Source organism: Zosterops lateralis (genome assembly GCF_965231275.1).
Source record: "Zosterops lateralis genome assembly, chromosome: 22".
Classification (NCBI taxonomy): domain Eukaryota; kingdom Metazoa; phylum Chordata; class Aves; order Passeriformes; family Zosteropidae; genus Zosterops; species Zosterops lateralis.
In genome coordinates, this window is record NC_139782.1 from 4,729,262 (window position 1) to 4,747,685 (window position 18,424).

At 47.1% G+C, this 18,424-nt stretch overlaps 1 protein-coding gene across 1 annotated transcript in view; it reads right to left on the minus strand.

Annotated features, from left to right (window-relative positions):
• The window catches only part of PRDM16 (PR/SET domain 16), a 302,027-nt gene that overhangs the window by 96,995 nt on the left and 186,608 nt on the right, over nucleotides 1-18,424 (minus strand). The window lies entirely within an intron of this gene.

Below are 18,424 nucleotides of genomic sequence, written 5' to 3' on the forward strand. Positions count from 1 at the left end.
AAGATCATCCAGCTCCATCTCCCCTGCCATGGGCAGGGACATTTTCCACTGTCCCAGGCTGCTCCAAGCCCCATCCAGCCTGGCCTTGGACACTGCCAGGGATCCAGGGGCAGCCACAGCTTCTCTGTGCCAGGGCCTCCCCACCCTCCCAGGGAAGGATTTCCTCCAAACATCCAACCTGAATTCCCCCTCTTTCAGTTTGGCAAAAAAACTCACCTCCTTCCTAAAAAACTGACCCATCTCCAACACAAACCCCAAGATCCACCCTGATCTGTGGCACAGTATTTCTGGCAGTTTGATTTATTTTGCCTGTTCTGCTGCTGCTCCTGTAGATTCAAAACTTTGAAACCAGAAGAATGCAGCAAAGCAGCAGCAGAACAGAAGAAAGTTTTTTTCCTTTTTATCTTGAATCTAATGACTCATTCGCTGTATTGACATCCCCATGGATTCTTCCCCAGAACAGATTGTGCTCTGGAGGAGCTGCTGAACTTGATATAAAAGAAATTCTTCCCAGTACAGCAACACAGAGACCATGAGGGGTTTTTGCATCTGATTACCCACCAAAAATGTGCCCATTCAGCCCAGCCCCAGCCTGCACATTTCCCCCTGTCTCTGAGGTTACCTCTGTTTATCACAAAAAGGGCTCCAAGACAGTCGGAGCTGCTACTGTTGTAATCCATCCAAGATGGATCGTGGAAAAGGCTGAAATAAAAGCCAAGCTTCCTGCCCCATGTGTCTGCCAGACTGCTGCAGAAAGGTCAGGGCCATCCTCACTGCAGACTGGTAATTGCAAAAAATGAAGGAGGTGAACCCTAACCAGGAGATCAAAGGAGGAGAGGGAAGGAGAGGGTTTTACAGGGAGCAGGGCAAGACATTAGGGGGAAAGAAATCTCTTGTACTAGGAAAAAAGGCAGTGTAATTAGCATTGCCTCCATGAATCAGCCAGATACCGAGTAAAACTCAGCAGATAACGAGATATAATGGTCACTGGGCAGCTGCTGGTTCCCACTGAAAACATGGCCATGCTTTATTTAAGTAAACAATTTTCTCACAGTTGCAAGAGACAAGTGCTGGAAATCTGGAGCTTCATTTGCTGGGAGGAAACAGAACTGCAGCAAGGTCAGGATCTTCAGAGTCCTTGGAATATTTTGGGCACAAACATTGGAGACACCAACGTTGTGCTGGGAGTCCTTGGGTGGTTGTGGCAGCACCGACCCTAAACCAGGTCTGTGTGAGCTCAGCCCTGTGTGATCCCAGCTGTGGCTGATCCCAGCCCGGTGTGATCCCAGCTCTGGGTGATCCCAGCCCTGCCTGATCCCTGCTTTCCCTAATCCCAGCTCTGAGTGACTCCAGCTCTGGGTGATGCCAATCCTGTGTGATCCCAGCCCTGCCTGATCCCAGCTCTCTGTGATCCCAGCCCTGCCTGATCCCAGCCCTGCCTGAGCCCAGCCTTCCCTAACCCTAGCCCTGCCTGATCCCAGCTCTGGGTGATCCCAGCCTTGTCTGAACCCAGCATTATCTGAGCCCAGACCTGCCTGAGCCCAGCCTTCCCTGTCATTTCCCCCCCAGCAGCCTCATTCTTTTCTGGAGCCAGGGAAGGAATCCAGTTCCCAGAAGAGTAAAGCAGAATTTGCCATGAGCAGAAAGGCCCCCAAGCCTGGCACTCTCCTTCCAGCCCCTCTGTGCTCCCACCCAGGCAGTGCCGGCCCCTCTGGTGATGCACATGCCCAACATCCCTCAGCCCAAACTCCTCTGCTTTCATTCCTCCTAAACACCTCAGAAAACCCTTCAATCAGAAAATGCTCCCCTCTCCCATTGCAGGTCCAGCAGGGACTGCAGAGACAGTGCTCAGTGCTCTGCCTGCTCTAGCTGGGAGTTTAAGGACTTCCCTCACTTGCAGTCTGTGTATTTAATAAACTAATCCATTGATGACATTTCCTATTTAAATGAACAAGATTATGCAGCTAAACAATATTTTGCAACCAAAATGGCCAATAAATCATGGCCTTTGGAAGTGCTAATGGTGCTCACATTTATTCCTATTAATGCTTCCTGGTTTTGAAAGCTGGGCCAATTCCAGAGATAATGTATTACAAACTTTCCTGCTGAAGGATTTGGGTTCCTCTAGGCTCCATTCCAGTTATAACTGGCAGCTAATACTTTCACACATTCACAAATCCCCAACCCCTCCCCACGAGCAGAAGGGAGAGGAGAGGTTTTGGCTTGGGTCAGCACATTTGGGAGTGTTGCAGAAATAAATGGGAAGTGATGCAGTTCTCTTTGAACACTGGGCTCTTCATGAATGCATGTTCAGCACCTTCCCCCCCTCAGCCAGACAGGCCTGCACATCTGCACACCTTTGGGATGTTGCATGAAATCCATGCACAAACAGCACTTCTGTGGGGCTGCAAGAAAACCTGCTTTGTGCCTGCAAGAGGGGAGGGGGGGGGGTGGGGTGGGGGCTGCTGTGCAAAGCAGCTGAGCTGGTCCAGCCCTGCAGGGAAGGATCTGGGGGTGATGCTGGATGAAGAACTCACTGTGAGTCCAGCAGTGCTGCCAGAACCACCCTGAGCCCTGGGCTGATCCAGGGTGGGCAGCAGGTCCAGGGGGGGATTCTGCTCTGCTCTCCTGGATCCCACCTGGATCTCAGGATCACCTAAATCGCACTGCAAACAGTTCTGTGGCCCCAGCTGAGGACAGGCAGCTGGAGCAAATCCAGAGGAGACCACGAGGTTGCCAAAGGCACTGGAGCATCGTCCCTATGGACCCAGGCTGGGGCAGTTGGGAATGTTCATCCTGGAGAAAGGAAGGTTGTGTGGAGACATCACAGCACCCTGCAGGGTCTGAAGGGGCTACAGGGAACTGCAGAGAGGGTCTGCATCAGGAACTGGAGTCCCAGGACAAGAGGGAATGCTTTAAAACTGAAAGAGAGGAGGTTTAGGTGGGATATTGGGAAGGAATTCCTCCCTGCGAGGTTCCTGAGGCCCTGGCACAGGGTGCCCAGAGAAGCTGTGGCTGCCCCTGGATCCCTGGAAGTGTCCAAGGGCAGGTTGGACAGGGCTTGGAGCAACCTGGGATGGTGAAAGATGTCCCTGCCCATGGCAGGGGGTGGAACTGGGTGAGTTTTTAGATCCCTTCCAAGTCAAACCATTCCACGATTCTGTGATTTTATGATCCTACAAATCACAACTGCCCAGCATCCAGGAAATGTCTGCAACAGGCACAAGTGTGAATGTGAAATAGGCACAGGCTGGAATTGCATTTTCCTGAGCCCAAACTACCTGGGTTCCAGGTAAACCCAGTCAGAGCAAGGGATGCTGACACTTGGGGTTTGCTGAAGGGTAATTCGGGAATTTGCTTTAAAATGGAAAGCGACAAACAGTCCTTTAGGTTGAAGACAGCAAATAATCTGTTGATCCTGATTTTACTCAATTAAATATCACTCAATACTTTCAAAATCCCCCCAAAATAAAGCTTTAGAAATCATTCCATGTAGGCTGCTGAGCCCACTCAGAAGAGACTTCAAACCCAAACCATCAGTGAGAGATCGTCAGATGCACCCAGTAATCTCTGCAGAGTGAATTGATGGGATAACAGCTCTGTGGGGTGCAGGGAAGGATGTTATTTCCTAATGACTCCCAACAAATCGCTTGGAAAAGCTACTCCAGTTTCCCAACCCAACTCCTTGCTTCTCAAAATCAGACTTAGCACACACTGTGCATTGTGAAAGCCTTCCCTGCTCTGTCTGACAACACCTATAGCCCAGACCCTCAGCATCTTTCAGAAGTTATTTCTGGAAATGTTGAATCTCATAACAGCAATAAAAGGAAAACATTGTTGTAGCCAAAATAAATGTCTCTTTGGACCCTGTTTAAAAAGCACAGGGGTATTTGTGTGAGTTGAAGTGCTCCCCTTCACAGGGAACAGCTCGGGCTGTTGGGAGATAGCAAGGGGCAAGGGAAATTTATAAGGAGCTCACAGTTGATTTGTCTGTTCAAGGGAAATGCTCTGGGAGATAAAAGTCTGAATTCTGATTCTTTCGCAGTCAAATCAGAATCCTGCTCTCTCCTCAAGCAAAGCATGAAATCCAAACCAACAGCTGAAGAAAAGGCTCAGCACTGCGTGTTTTGATCAGGTTGGTACAGGCTGAGCTGGTGCTGCTCACGAGGGCAGGCAGTGAAAGCTCTCAGCAGACTCCCCGTGGCACCCCAGAAACGCGGGCACAGAGATGTGACACCCACCAGGGATGTGCAAAAATATTCACAGTTCAAGCAAAAGTGTCTGAGAAAACAGTATTTTCCAAGGTTCTGCTAAAAACAGAGTGGGTTTCCAAAAAAAAAAAAAATAAAAAAAATCTGTCACTTTTGGTCACTTTGAGTCTGCCTAAAGAGATCCTAAATAATAGGGTTCTGGTCTGTGAAGGGCCAGTGGGATCCACCCAGGAAAAATCCTAATCTCATCCCAAATCTATCAGTCCAATTGTGCACCATGAAATAAATATTTCTCAGGTCGAGTCTCCCTTTTGGAGTGGAAGGGGCAGGGGTGGATGGAGCTAATAGAGGGAAACAAGGTATGATTACCAAAATAGAATTAATTCTCTCTCTAAACAACTTTTATAGCTGTCCCCCCTCTAAAAAAATAAAAGAAGGGGGATGCAAGAAACACTTAAGACTTTAACTATTTCAGTTATTTTGTCTGAATTAATTCCCACTCAGATCTGGACCGACAGCACTGCAAACTCCATCCCTTCCCCTTTTGTTTGGAACGCTCAGCATAAAGACCTGGAAAACAAAATTAACTTTATTTTTTCCTTCCCCAGATGATAAAATAGATTATCCTTAGAAATAGAAACTCAGGGGTTCGGGGATTTTTATTTTTTTAATTTTATTTTTAGGAGAAACAAGCCTCCCGTCCCTCTGCAGGGAGGGCCGTGCCGGAACAGTGGGATGATTGTTGGAGGAGTGAATCTGGTTTTCATTAGAGGGAAGTGATGGGTCCGGTTTCTGCCCGGGACTGTTTGCTCGCATCTCTGTTTGTGTTCTGCCTCGCCAGTTAACCCTTTCCCGCTGGGAGCCCAGCCTGCCCCCTGATCCCACCCACCTGGCACAGGCAGGGACAACAGGATCCCTCCAGGGACAATGGGATCCCTCCAGGGACAGTGGGATCCCTCCAGGGACAGTGGGATCGCTCCAGGGACAATGGGATCGCTCCAGGGACAATGGGATCCCTCCAGGGACAGTGGGATCGCTCCAGGGATAATGGGATACCTCCAGGGGTAATGGGATCGCTCCAGGGACAATGGGATCCCTCCAGGGACAATGGGATTGCTCCAGGGACAATGGGATATCTCCAGGACAATGGGATCCCTCCAAGGGTAATGGGATTGGTCCAGGGATAATGGGATTGGTCCAGGGATAATGGGATTGGTCCAGGGATAATGGGATCCCTCCAGGGAGCATCACTCCAAGGACAATGGGATCACTCCAGGGATAATGGGATCACTCTAGAGACAGTGGGATCCCTTCAGGGACAATGGGATAGCTCCAGGACAATGGGATTGCTCTATGGGTAATAGGATCCCTCCAGGGACAATGGGATCACTCTAGAGACAGTGGGATCCCTCCAGCGACAATGGGATAGCTCCAGGACAATGGGATAGCTCCAGGACAATGGGATCCCTTCAGGGGCAATGGGATCCCTTCAGGGATAATAGGATTGCTCTAGGGGTAATGGGATCCCTCCAGGGACAATGGGATCACCCTAGAGACAGTGGGATCCCTGCAGCGACAATGGGATCGCTCCAGGCTGGACAGATCTCTATGGAATTACTGGAGGCACTGCTGGCAGCCAAGCTAAGTGGAAGGAGAACCTTTTGTTTTCGGTCTTCAAGTTGGAAGGAACTCAGAAATTGTTTATTAGGGGCTGTTTCCCCCCCAAAAAACCCCCAAGCCCTGTGTTTATATATCTACAAATTGGCTAAAAACTCGATATACAAATGAATTCCTGCAGGACCAGGTGTCCCTCCGGGTGAGTTCAGCACCTGGGGAGGCTGCCAGAGGTGACCCAGCCAGCACAGCCAGGAGGGGACACGAGGGATGTGCTGCCTCTACATCCCAAAAGCCTCACACACTCCAAGGTAGGGAGACACCTGCTCTAAGCCCGCCATGAAAACTTGTGCATTGTTAACTTCTATTCTAACACACCAATTTGAATTATATATTTGCTGATTTTATATGGATGTAATATATATATGTATGTGTTATTTCTCTGTTTATACAGAAGTAAATTTATTCTGTGCTCAGTCCAAGCCTCACAATCTCCAGAAACAAGAAAATCCTACAGTTACACAATGGCAATGAACCGCTGGATTCATTTCCCTCCTATATATTTAATTTTTTTATTCACAAGTCTCTGTATATTACCTGATCAACTTTGGAACATGGTCACTACTCAGAGCTACTGGATTCATTTGGGAATATTTCTGGATTTACAGATGCTTTGCTCTTAGCAAGGGAGGACCTCATTTATCCAGCACTGCCCAAACACACTTGGATTTCCAAGGTAAAAAGGAGTTTTAGGCATTGCAGTGCATGGAATGAAGTTTTCTGCCTTGTTCTTAATTCTGTAAAAGCCAGTGGAAGCATGGCCTGGAAAATCCATCCTGAACAGGCCAAAGAGGTGCTTCACCCACCAGGCCCTGGAGGGAGGGGTAAAATCTCATTAAAAATGGTAATTGGTAACCAGCACACTGCCATCCATCCTGCAGGAGCAGCCAAAAGGAATATGAATATATTTGGCCACGTTTCCATGTGCTTTGAGGCTTCCAGGATAATGTCAGCAAGGCAGATCACCCAGAGCTGGGTACAAAAAATTTCCTCATGGGAGGTTTATAAATAACATCCCACCTTTCCCCAGCCCTGTTCACACCAGGCCCCACCAGGCCAGAGCAAAATTTGTGTTTTGAAACACAAAACTTGTGGTTTGATTTCTTTCAGAGACCCCGGATCCAGTGCCAGTCACTAGTGGGGCACAGAGGTGTGGGAGCTCTGAGGACAGTGGGGAAAGTGAATCCCAGGGATGGTTCCTGCAGCTCCTCGATGTGCCTGGGCAGCTCTGGGTACAGACCTCACTGTTTTGGGTACAAACCCCTCTGCTCTGGGTACAGACCTCACTGTTTTGGGTACAAACCCCTCTGCTCTGGGCACAGACCCCACAGCTCTGGGTACAGACCCCACTGCTCTGGGTACAGACCCCACTGCTCTGGGCATGAACCCCACTGCTCTGGGCACAGACCCCACTGCTCTGGGTACAGACCCCACTGCTCTGGGCACAGACCCCACTGCTCTGGGCACAGACCCCACTGCTCTGGGTACAGACCCCTCTGCTCTGGGCACAGACCCCACTGCTCTGGGCACAGACCCCACTGCTCTGGGCACAGACCCCACTGCTCTGGGCATGAACCCCACTGCTCTGGGCACAGACCCCACTGCTCTGGGTACAGACCCCACTGCTCTGGGCACAGACCCCACTGCTCTGGGTACAGACCCCACTGCTCTGGGCACAGACCCCTCTGCTCTGGGCACAGACCCCACTGCTCTGGGTACAGACCCCTCTGCTCTGGGCATGAACCCCACTGCTCTGGGCACAGACCCCACTGCTCTGGGTACAGACCCCACTGCTCTGGGCACAGACCCCACTGCTCTGGACACAAACCCCACTGTTTTGGACACTCTGCACAGACAAAGCAGGTCCAGGCTCTGCCAAGGGGAATTTAGAATCCAATCCCCTTTTCTGCAGGAAATTCACTGGAGGAGTTTTAACACCCTCCCAACCCAAATGACCTGTGATTTTGTGATTCCATGAAATAAGGAAGGCAGGTGAGGTTGCCAATGAGAGCCTGAAGGGGTGGCACAGATTTGGGGCCCATAACATCAGAGACCCAAAAGAAACCTGCAGTTGGTGTCTGGCCTGAAATACCAGAATTTGACACAACCTGCACATGGTGCCCAGGCTTGGGTTAGGTTTGATTCACCTCCAGAATGCACCAGGATAAAAGGTTTGCCTGAAATGAGATTTCCTGGCCTCTTCTCCTGTCTTCTGGCAACCCCAACACCCTGAACTGGGAAGGCACCATGGAGCAAACCCCTCTCAAAGTAGATTTTAGATATAAACAATCTCACCCAGTTCAAGATCTCCCCTAACCCCAAACCTGCTCTGAGCAATGCCCCAGTGCAGTGCCATTAACTCTATTCCTGGCCAGGGAAAACAGAGGAAACCCCTACAATCCCAACCCCTCTGAGGGCACCACCAGCACATGCTCAGAGCACAGATCTTACCAAATAAATAGATGGAAAAACGACACTGTCAAAAGGCTTCCTGGTTAGATGAAGCCACAGATACGGTTAGTCAGCCACTAGACTGAGACATCAGAATATAAAGGAGATTAAAGGAAACTGTCACCACCTATTGCTAAAATTGTCTTCCACCTCCTGTTTCAGCCAGTCTGCATGTCACTGCTTCTTTGGAGGGAATTATCTCGGAAAGAAAATCCTGCTCTTCCTTTTATTGTAGGGAAACCCCTCAGACACTCCCCCCCTTTTAATGGGGCACATTCTTGCAGATATTTGCCGCAAAAGGGCACCGAGAGCGCAGCAGCAAGAGGGACTTTATTTGTGTCCTTGCCCCCAGCCCCATGCCCAGCTCGTGTTGAGCACAACCACACGTGCCAGGGCATAAAGAATTCCTGGTGGCACCTCTGGGGTGGCATTTCCCCCGCTCTGCCCTGTGCCAGCTCTTCCCAACCTCTCCAAAGCAACCCCTGAAATGCCTTTTTCTGTTCGGATAATTCCTCGTTTCACCCCAAAGACCTCGCTCTGCACCCTATACATTTATTATAAACTCGGTGTCTTGAGCCAAAACATTAATTGCATCTTCTAGCAAGGGGAAAAAAAAAAAAAAAAAAAAAAAGAGAAAAAAACCCAACAAAACCACGAGCTCGTTTAGGAATGTATTCATTAAGGGCCTGATTGACACGGCCAGAACCAGGGGGTTAAATTGAAGCCGGAGCGGAGGCCGGAGCTGCAGCAATCTCACCTCTCTGTGGTTTATCTCTGCAAGTCGGATAATTTATCCTCCTCACGGCAAGACAAAAAGGGAACTTGGCAGAGGGGGCAAGACAAAAGTAGACATTTTGTAACTGCTAAGTGCTAACGTTTCTGAAGATAATTTTTGCAAAAGGTTTTCTAAACAGCCCCTGTCAGCCAAGTTGTATTTTGTTATTTCAAAGTGACTGTGGGAGTCTAATCCAGTTCAAGCCCTTTGTAAATTTTAATGGAAATGCTCATACACAAAGGACAAAAAAAAAATGTTTAGCTGCTGTTAGATATTCAGGAAATCTAAATCTAATTTGCCCTCCTAATCAGTGCTTCGATCTCAGCAGTGCCTGTTGTTTCTCTGTTTCCTTATTGCAATTTCAACTGCAGCATCAATTTTGTATCAAAATACAGTTCTGTACAGACAATTCCATATAGAGCTTAGAATACAGCTTTAACCACAGGGAAAAAAAAGGGGATTTTCTTGAAAAACAAACTCATGGCAATATTGCTTTGACTTAAAAGGGTGTGTGGAAGGGTGGAATAATAATAAAAAAAAAGAGATTATATCCATCAACAACAAAGTGGCCTTTTGTTTCTACACTTAAGGGAGATGATAAACATCTCGGGCTGATCCAGCCACAGCCTCCCTGAAACAGGTGTGCAAAAGGACCTTTTTCAGTGGAAAAGGAGGAATGAGAGCTGATGACTTCTGCCCAGGAAAGACAAGGAACAGGAGCTGGGACAGAGCTCCCCTGAGAGAACATCACAGTCCCGTCCATGGAACAGCAGCTAACCAGGACCAGGAGAAATCCCAGGAGAGGAATGTGAGTGCTCCAATGGAATAAAAGCTCAGAGGTACAAACTAAACACAATTCCTGTGCCAAATCACAGGAGGTAGAGGCTCCTGGGCCCACAGAGCTGAGGGGAAGGATGGACAGGACACGTTGGGGTCAGGAACAGAAAAGTCTCACCCTAAAATCCTCTCCTCCCTAACTCACGGCTGCAGAAATTTTGAGCCTCACTAATTGTGGATAATCCTACAAAAAATGAAGCTCATCAGGAAAACAGACAGAGGACCTCCTTCATCGCCCAGCTTGGAGGGCTCAGCAGAGTGCAAGGTGTGTGGGACACAGGATGGGGTGTTCTGTCCATCCCCTCGTTTAATCCAGAGCTTTAGTCACCACAGTTATTGCTAAAGTCTGCCAGCAACACAGCAAACTTAAGCAGTAGCTGTAACATTATTAAAATTGTGAGTTCCTAAAATAATTCCACAGCAGGAAATCAAACTGAGGGATGAGGCCACAGCTGAAGATATCTTTGGTTTTATTTGGGTTAGGAGTTAAGGTTTCACAGTAAAAAAATCACAGCTCTTAAAGGAAGCAGATGAGGAAAAAGGGTGGACAACCTACAGCCATTGGTACTCTGGATTTCCACACACAGAGAATTCCTCAAAAACCTGTGCAACAAACTCTGGAAACAAGCCCATGATTTGGCTTGAGAGAGATTTTTCCCCAAACCAAATGCTATTCATTTACCTAAAGTGCATTCCCAAGCAATCAGCAGCCCACGGCCCTTAACCTATTTCCGAGGCAATAATGGAATTAGATTTGAATCAAAGTTCAGCGCCTTTGATAAGTCTGTGCTCTCACTTTGCCCCGGGCAATATTTGCCTCTTATTAAAGCTGTGTCCTGGTTCTGAGCCCATGAATCACTGCACAGATATCAGTGGGCTTTAGCCAGACTCTGTTATCAAACCCAGTGTCCACAGGCAGGTTTTGTTCTAACCCCATGAACCCCAACTCCAGTCCTGACCCTGGAGGAGGAATGAACCCCCAAAATGTCCCCAAGAGCACCCTGGATACGTCAGAGCTTCTGTGTTAAACATTCTGCCAAGCTCGTGGTGCTACTGCTGGGTTTTTGATGCAGGTTCTTGCAATTTTCGAATGAACCATAAAAAAAGAAGTCTTAAAAATGCATTTATAAAAGTCAGAAAAATTCCCTCAAAAGCTCTGCAATAAGAGAAAGAAGAAAATACCCTGAGCTTGTTCACTGCATAAACACAGCCACACGCTGAGGGTTGCTGCAATTAAACTGAAAAATGTTTAAAGGAGTGAAAAGACCTTAGAAAATCTTTTGAATGCGTCTAAAAATATTATAGATCACGGAATGGTTTGGGTTGGAAGGGATCTTAAAGCTCATCTGATTCCACTCTCTGCCATGGGCAGGGACACCTTCCACTGTCCCAGTTTGCTCCAAGCCCCATCCAACCTGCCCTTGGACATTTCCAGGGATCCAGGGGCAGCCACAGCTTCTCTGGACCCTGTGCCAGGGCCTCCCCAACCTCACAGAGAAGAATTTCTTCCCAATATCCAATTCAATTTTCCCACTTTTCCACCTGAAAAATGATGAAACTCTTTCTAAGAATACACAACTGATAAATTTAATTCATATCTTTCAGCTGCTTATGTTAAACTATTTCAATGTACTGCTGCATGATCTTTCTTACTCTGAAATTCTACATGATACATTTACCCTCAAGAGAAAACATTTCATTTTAAAAATTGCAAACATTTTCTTTGAAAAAAAAAAAAATTCTTTTGAGCTGGCTCATGAAAAGACAACTCTCCCCTACCTTCAGGATCAGAATATTAAATACTGGGATTCCCAAATGGTCCTTTGGGAAGGGTCAGGGCTGCCCAGTGCCACGTCCTTGCTGGTGGAAGGACATCTTGGCTGGGTGAAAAAAGTCAGGAAAAAGGACCCACAGCACAGAAACCAACACCCCCACAGGGTGAGACAGAACTGCTGGGCCATAAACCCGACTGTGGGACAAACAACCCCAGGACAAGTGAGGAGGGGACACTCCTTCACTTCCTCATCTCTGCTATAATGAGAAAATGTCATATAAAGTAACTCTTGTTCACGTCCTTTATCCTCAAATTTATAACTGTCTCCGACAGTGCAGTCAAGGGTGAAGGTTATTTGTGTCATACTTGCCAAGAAAGTGCCCCTTTCAACACTTAAGGAACACAGTCAAACTACAGATAAAGGAGCAGACAAAAAAGATTCTGTCTTTCCCAAGTATTATTTATCTCCTCTATGTTCTTTGTTTCCCTAATGGTGGAGATACCAGCCAGAGTGGGATTCACAGACGTAAATCCTTGAGCCCAAGTGTGTAATTTAATTTTCCTTCATTTGGAGCTAACATCAAATGGGGATCCCGAGGGTCAGAGTCGAAGCTCACCCTTCTGAAACACTCTGGTGTGATTTCTTTTTAAGAAATGGGTCTCAAATTGATACTCAGAAAATAAAAATAGGGGCAAAGTTTATTGTAAAATTATCTATGGGAAGGTCAGCTGGACCAAATATTATTGCATTTTTTCCTTATTCAGGTAAAGTTTGTCAACAAGAAAAAGTTGTTACAACTCCCTGTGTGTTAAATACAATATTTAGACACTGACTCTGCTTCCAAGCAGCCAATTTCCAGACATGGCCGTTCAACACCAGGTCTTGAAATGGCTTCAGCCACTGGTGCCGTCACTCAGGACCCTCTCCTGGTTGTCTCCCTTTTGTTATTCCCATGCCAGCCCTGTCTGGGTGAGGGATGGGCAGCAGCCCTGTGGTGCTCCCAGAGGAGCAGCAGGAGCTCAGAGTCACAGCTCACCTCCTTCAGGAATGGTTTGGTTTGGGAGGGACTTTAAAAACCATCCAGTCCCACCCCTGCCATGGGCAGGGAAAATTTCCACTAGCCCAGTTTGCTTCCAGCCCCATCCAACTTGCCCTTGGACACTTCCAGGGATCCAGGGGCACCCACAGCTTCTTTGGGAAACTTGTGCCAGGGCCTTCCCACCCTCACAGCCAGGAATTCCTTCCCAATATCCCATCCATCCCTGCCCTGGGCAGTGGAAAACCATTCCCTGTGTCCTTTTCTTCCATCCCTTGTCCTGAGTCCCTCTCCAGCTCTCCTGGAGCCCCAAGTTCACCCAGGTGTACACCCCCAGCTCTCCCAGTCTCACCGTCCTGCAGAGCTATTCTCCAGAGGTGTTTCCCTCTGCATCAGATTGCCCGGCACAACAAGGCATTTACATGAAGATTAGCTCATTTTTTTCTCTCATGTCACGGTGGTTTGTGGAGCGATTTGCCAGTGTTTGTGAGGCCCGGGATGCGGGGAGAGCCATCCCTGTGCCCGTGCCGGCGCGGGGGCCGCGCCCTGCGCTAATAACATGGCTAAGACAGTTAATAAGGCTCCCGATGAATGATTCGGATGGATTTCTGCACTGCTAATTTCCGTAACTATCACTCTCTGAAAGACAGCTCCAAGGGATTTCGGGCCCGGGGTGCCTCTGTCTCCGCGAACACAGAGCCGCTTTATCCGCCCGCGCTTCAAATTGGCGGATCCCCTTTCACTGACCTAATGTGCGCTGCACTTTAAAATGATACAATATTTTGAAACATGCAACTGCTTTGCTGATACTGTCTGTGCCTAAAAGCCTCAGCGCGGTCCAACAATGCCTCGGATCTCCTGCTTTGGGAGGTAACACAAAGCCCTGGCATGTGCTCCCTGGGCTGCGTTTTTGGCCGTCGTTTTGGGCCTTCTTGTGGGGATCTGCTTCCATTGGGAGAGCAGGGCTTTGCTGCCACCCCAAAGACACATTGTGATAGTCCTGAGAGGGAGATTCATCGTTTCCATGTGGTTGTCACGGCTGAGTTGTTGTCTCCATGTCACGCTGTGACAACGCCAACCCCATTCTGCCGCTCCTCGCACAACGGGCTGTTGGCTCTGATGTGGCACAGAGGGGTCCTGAGATGTGTTCAGCGTCACCCACACGCCTGAACGAGGAGCAGAACAGGTCTGGCTGTGGAAATTATCCTGCACAAAGCAGAGGGATGTGGGGTGACAGACTCCACACACATCGGGCAGGCAGGGAGCACAGGCTGTGTCAGTGCAAAGCAGGAGAGAGAGGTCGGTGTTCATTCACACACACACACTTGTGCCAGACCCCCTCCTCACTAAAAAGGCTCAATTTAGGCCAAACGAGGCATTTTAACACAGTCCAATTTTGTCAACAACTTGTTGGACAGGTTTGTTGCTCACTCCATTGTAAGCCAAAAAAAGGAATTAATTTTTCCTCATCTCCATTCAACCCACACGTGCAGACACCTTCACTCAGCCCTGATTAAAGAGAACCTAAGCTGAACCTGTTCCATAAATTTTCCTTTTTGAAGATCTTTCCTACCTTATTGACATCTTTGAAGAAGAATTCTCTGTAGTGGTCATCAACCCCAGAATTATTATTAGAGATTTAACCTGGGATTCTGGAGGCAAACCAAGAAAAATCACCCCAAAGCCAATGACTGCATTAATTACTCCAAGTGCTACTGCTGGGTTTAAGCAGCCCTCCTGAATCCCAGGAAGAATTCAAGATTAAAACACCAAGTAATACTTGAAGGGGTGTTTATACACACAGATGACACTACGTGCAAGCTACTGATGTATTATATTAAACAAAGTGTATTTTCATAAATAACTTATTGCCATTTTCCCACTCTGAGTTGAGACGTGGCAGTGAAAATACCTGAGAGCTTGAGACAATGTCCAAGTTTCTGTCAGAACGGAATGTAATTAGTGCAAATTAAGCAGCATCCTGAGAAGGAGGAGGTCAGGGAGAACTGGCAGGGTCGAACTGGGTCATTACAAAGCATTTTTATAGCCAGGCAAGCAGGAGGGATCCCAAGTTACCTATTGCTGCTGTGCTCTGAACTCCCCCTGCATCCCAGACCTGTTTTTCCACACGGATCAGGAACGGGATCCATCGATTTTATCGGCGGCAGCCAAAGAGCTGCAAATTAAAACTGTAAAAAAATCAGCACAGTTGCTCTTCTCTCCTTTTAAATTTTGCACTTTAAAATTGGGAGAAACAAAGTGGGCCCATCAAAACCCCAGGGGCTGTTACATTTCTGTGCTGGGTTTTGTGGCACTTGATGGCTCAGCAGGAAAAGCCTTAAAGCTTATTTATGTACAAATCAGAATGCCCAAGTAAGGCACCACAAATTTACCCCCAAAAATCCAACATTTTTTCTCTCTGAAGGCTTGAAAATGATGACACTCCTGAGGAGGCCTTCAGAGAGTTCCAGAACTTTGCTTCAGAAATGCCATCTGAATATTTAGGGCAAAATTACTGATTTTATAGATGTGCATGTTGTCTGGGGACATAAGTGTGCAGGGATGACACTTCAGGTATCAGCTTTTGTCCATCCCAGTTTTCTGGACTAGGATTTCCACAAGGACAGGCTTCGTCCTGCTACTTTTCTGTTACAGTGACATTTCCCAACATATTTTGCAGCTACATAAATTTTTTGGCACCTCAAAACCCCTCCTTCCCAATAATCCAGTCTTTAACATGTTATAGCCACAACATGCTGGTTTTGTAGGATCATCCTCTTGAGCATTTCCCACCATGCTGAGGTCTACGGAAACTACTCAAATTTCTGTCAGTGCAATGAAAGTCAGAGTTTGGTGTGTTCAATGAACAGGGACCTTCTCAGCTGCAGAGAAGCTGCAGAGAACCCTCCCTGCAGATGAAATAGTGCTGGACCTTCCATGGAACAACTGTCCCAGAGAAAAGGTGGGCAGTGCATCAGACACCCATCCCATGGAATCACAGAACCACTGAGGTTGGAAAAGATGATTCCAAAAGAACATTGAATCCAGCCTGTGCCCCATCCCCACCTCCTCACCCAGCCCAGAGCACTGAGTGCCACATCCAGTCATTCCTTGAACTTCTCTAAGGATTGGGGACTCCAGCACCTCCCTGGGCAGCCCCTTCCAAAGCCTGACCACCTTTTCCATGAAGAGATTTCTCCTGAAAAGCTTGGGCCAAAATCAGTGAGATTTGGAGAGCATCACTGCCCCAGGCCCATGTGAAATCTCTGGAAGTGGAAGCTGCACTGGTTGGACTGGAAGCTGTTTTTCAAGGCAACTGAAATAATTTTGATGTGGGACACTGGAAATGCCCTTCATGGTGGATTATGGCCCTGCCTGTTTTCCACAGGGCAACAACAGCTTCTACAAATTTTCCCTTTCTGTCTTACTGGAATTTTACATCCCAGAAAAGTTCCAGGTGGGAGGGATGGAGATGAGGAAGAGAGCTCAGAGCAACTCGTGCTTCCCATGCCTTCCCCCCCAGCAGCTGCTCAGCCCAAGATCTCTGTGCTATAGACTTTTTCCTGCCTCTGACAAAACACTAAAAACCCCTCCAGCATGACAACAAAAAAATAAATATCAAAAGAACATTTGAAGAGCTCAATAAATTGATCATATTCTGCTGAACCTTCACCCTTGTAACGATAGTACCATTTAAATGCTAATGTCATTTTTAAAAAAGTCAATTACAGGAGTTTTAAAGTAATGGAGTCAGCAGTCTCGATGTAAATCTGTTATATTAATCTGCTCCCTACACTGTATCCATGGGCACTGATGCATTCACCCCCTTTCCCCTGGAGGGAATGTTCCCTCGCAGTGGTACCAGTAATTGAATCAAGTTGATACAGACACCAAAAATATTGTAAGTCTTGTAGGTAATGAAAAGCATATGTTGATAAAGCCAGTTGCTGTAATTTTGGATAGAAGAGCACTGACATTTGGGAAGTTCAAAATTAGAATTAACCCTTTGATGATGAAGTGACCTGAAGTCGTCTTTACAAACTGCTAATTTCACAAAGAGAAACTGCTCGAAATCTGCAATGAGACAGCTGAGGTCCTCTACCTCCCATTTCTGCTGCTATCCCCAATTAAATTCACTTCCATAAAGAGTTTTGCAATTTTTTCTTTTCAAACTGATTCAGACAAAACACAACAGGATCAGAAAACAAACACTGCTCAGGTCCAAATTAATTTCTGCACCTTTCATGGGCCTAAAGAAGCTGGAATGTCACAGCAAAAGAGATATTTTGCTTGTGCTGTTTAGGGAGGCAAATGGATGCAGCAGAAATCTCCAGGTGCCAGTCCCTACTCAGCAGATTTCAAAAATGTTCCAAAATGAATAGAATCACAGAATCATAAAATCATTTAAGTTGGAAAAGACCTCTAAGATTATCAAACCCAACCTCTGACTGATCTCCAATATCTGCTACATACAAATGGTGTTTAGAAGTATCAAATAAACCCAAACAAATTATCATTTGAGGTGGGACTTTTAGTTATGAACAAACTTGGGTAAACCCCAACATTTTGCAGTTCCTCTGATCATGTTGGCCCATAATGAGCCATTCAAATTATTATTGCAGTGGGGTTCAAACAGATCCAGAGCCTTCCCTGCTCCCACAGCTCATGAAATGTTTCTCACATTAAACAGGATTTATTTTGGTTCAGGGAAACCTGGGATAATGAACCCTAGGAGAGAGGCTGAACTCCCTGACTGAGGTAAAATCACAAATATCTGTGCACTCGCCCACATACAGAGGTGTCATCATTTATGACAGAAGATAAAACCTGCTGAGAACTTCCAGACAGTCCGAGCTATCAGAAATAAAAGACTAAACAAACATATATTTCTAAGTAGTAATGACGAGGGAATTGCATTCAGCACTGCTCTGAGGCAGAGAGAGAACTTCCAGATAAAATTGTCATGGAATCCATTCCACTTGTCACATAAACACTGGGCTGGGTTTGCTGGTAAGAAGGGGCTGATTAATGGTTCACCAAGATTTTCCTGCTTCTGCCTTTTGTGAATTGATTCTCAAGTGTAGGTCTAATAAAATTCCAGCCCATGTCACACACACACACACACACGCCACAGAAATATTTCCAGTGCCGTCATAAATCCCAACAGTTTGGAACAGGGCACTCTCAGGGATTTTGTTGACTCAGGGCCTTCCTCTGCCACAGTTCAGGGGTTAAAGGGACCCACAAATGTTAAAACAAGGTTGGAGATAAGCACAAAACTCAAAACAGCATTTCCACATTCTCCAAGCCTGGAACTTCTCCCAAAACGCTGCAGGCTCGAGTCTCTGGAGAAATCAATCCAGAATTTTGGAGTTTTGCTGCTACCAAAGCAGCCAATATCCCAATATTCCCATTCCACATGGAGCACATGGAGAAGGGGTCTGGAATTCTCCAGCCTGGCTCCCACTGCACCAACCATCCCTCCTCCAGGAGACTCCCAGATAGAACCAGGACCATCCAACAAGGCAAAAAGTCTGTTAGTGACGCTGCCAAATTTCTTGAGTTGGCACGAGAAATGTGATGTTTTTTTCAAGAGAGTTTGGAGTAATTGAATAAACTGACTCACAGGGCAACATTTCACTGCTTCCAGAGAAATCTTCCTGCT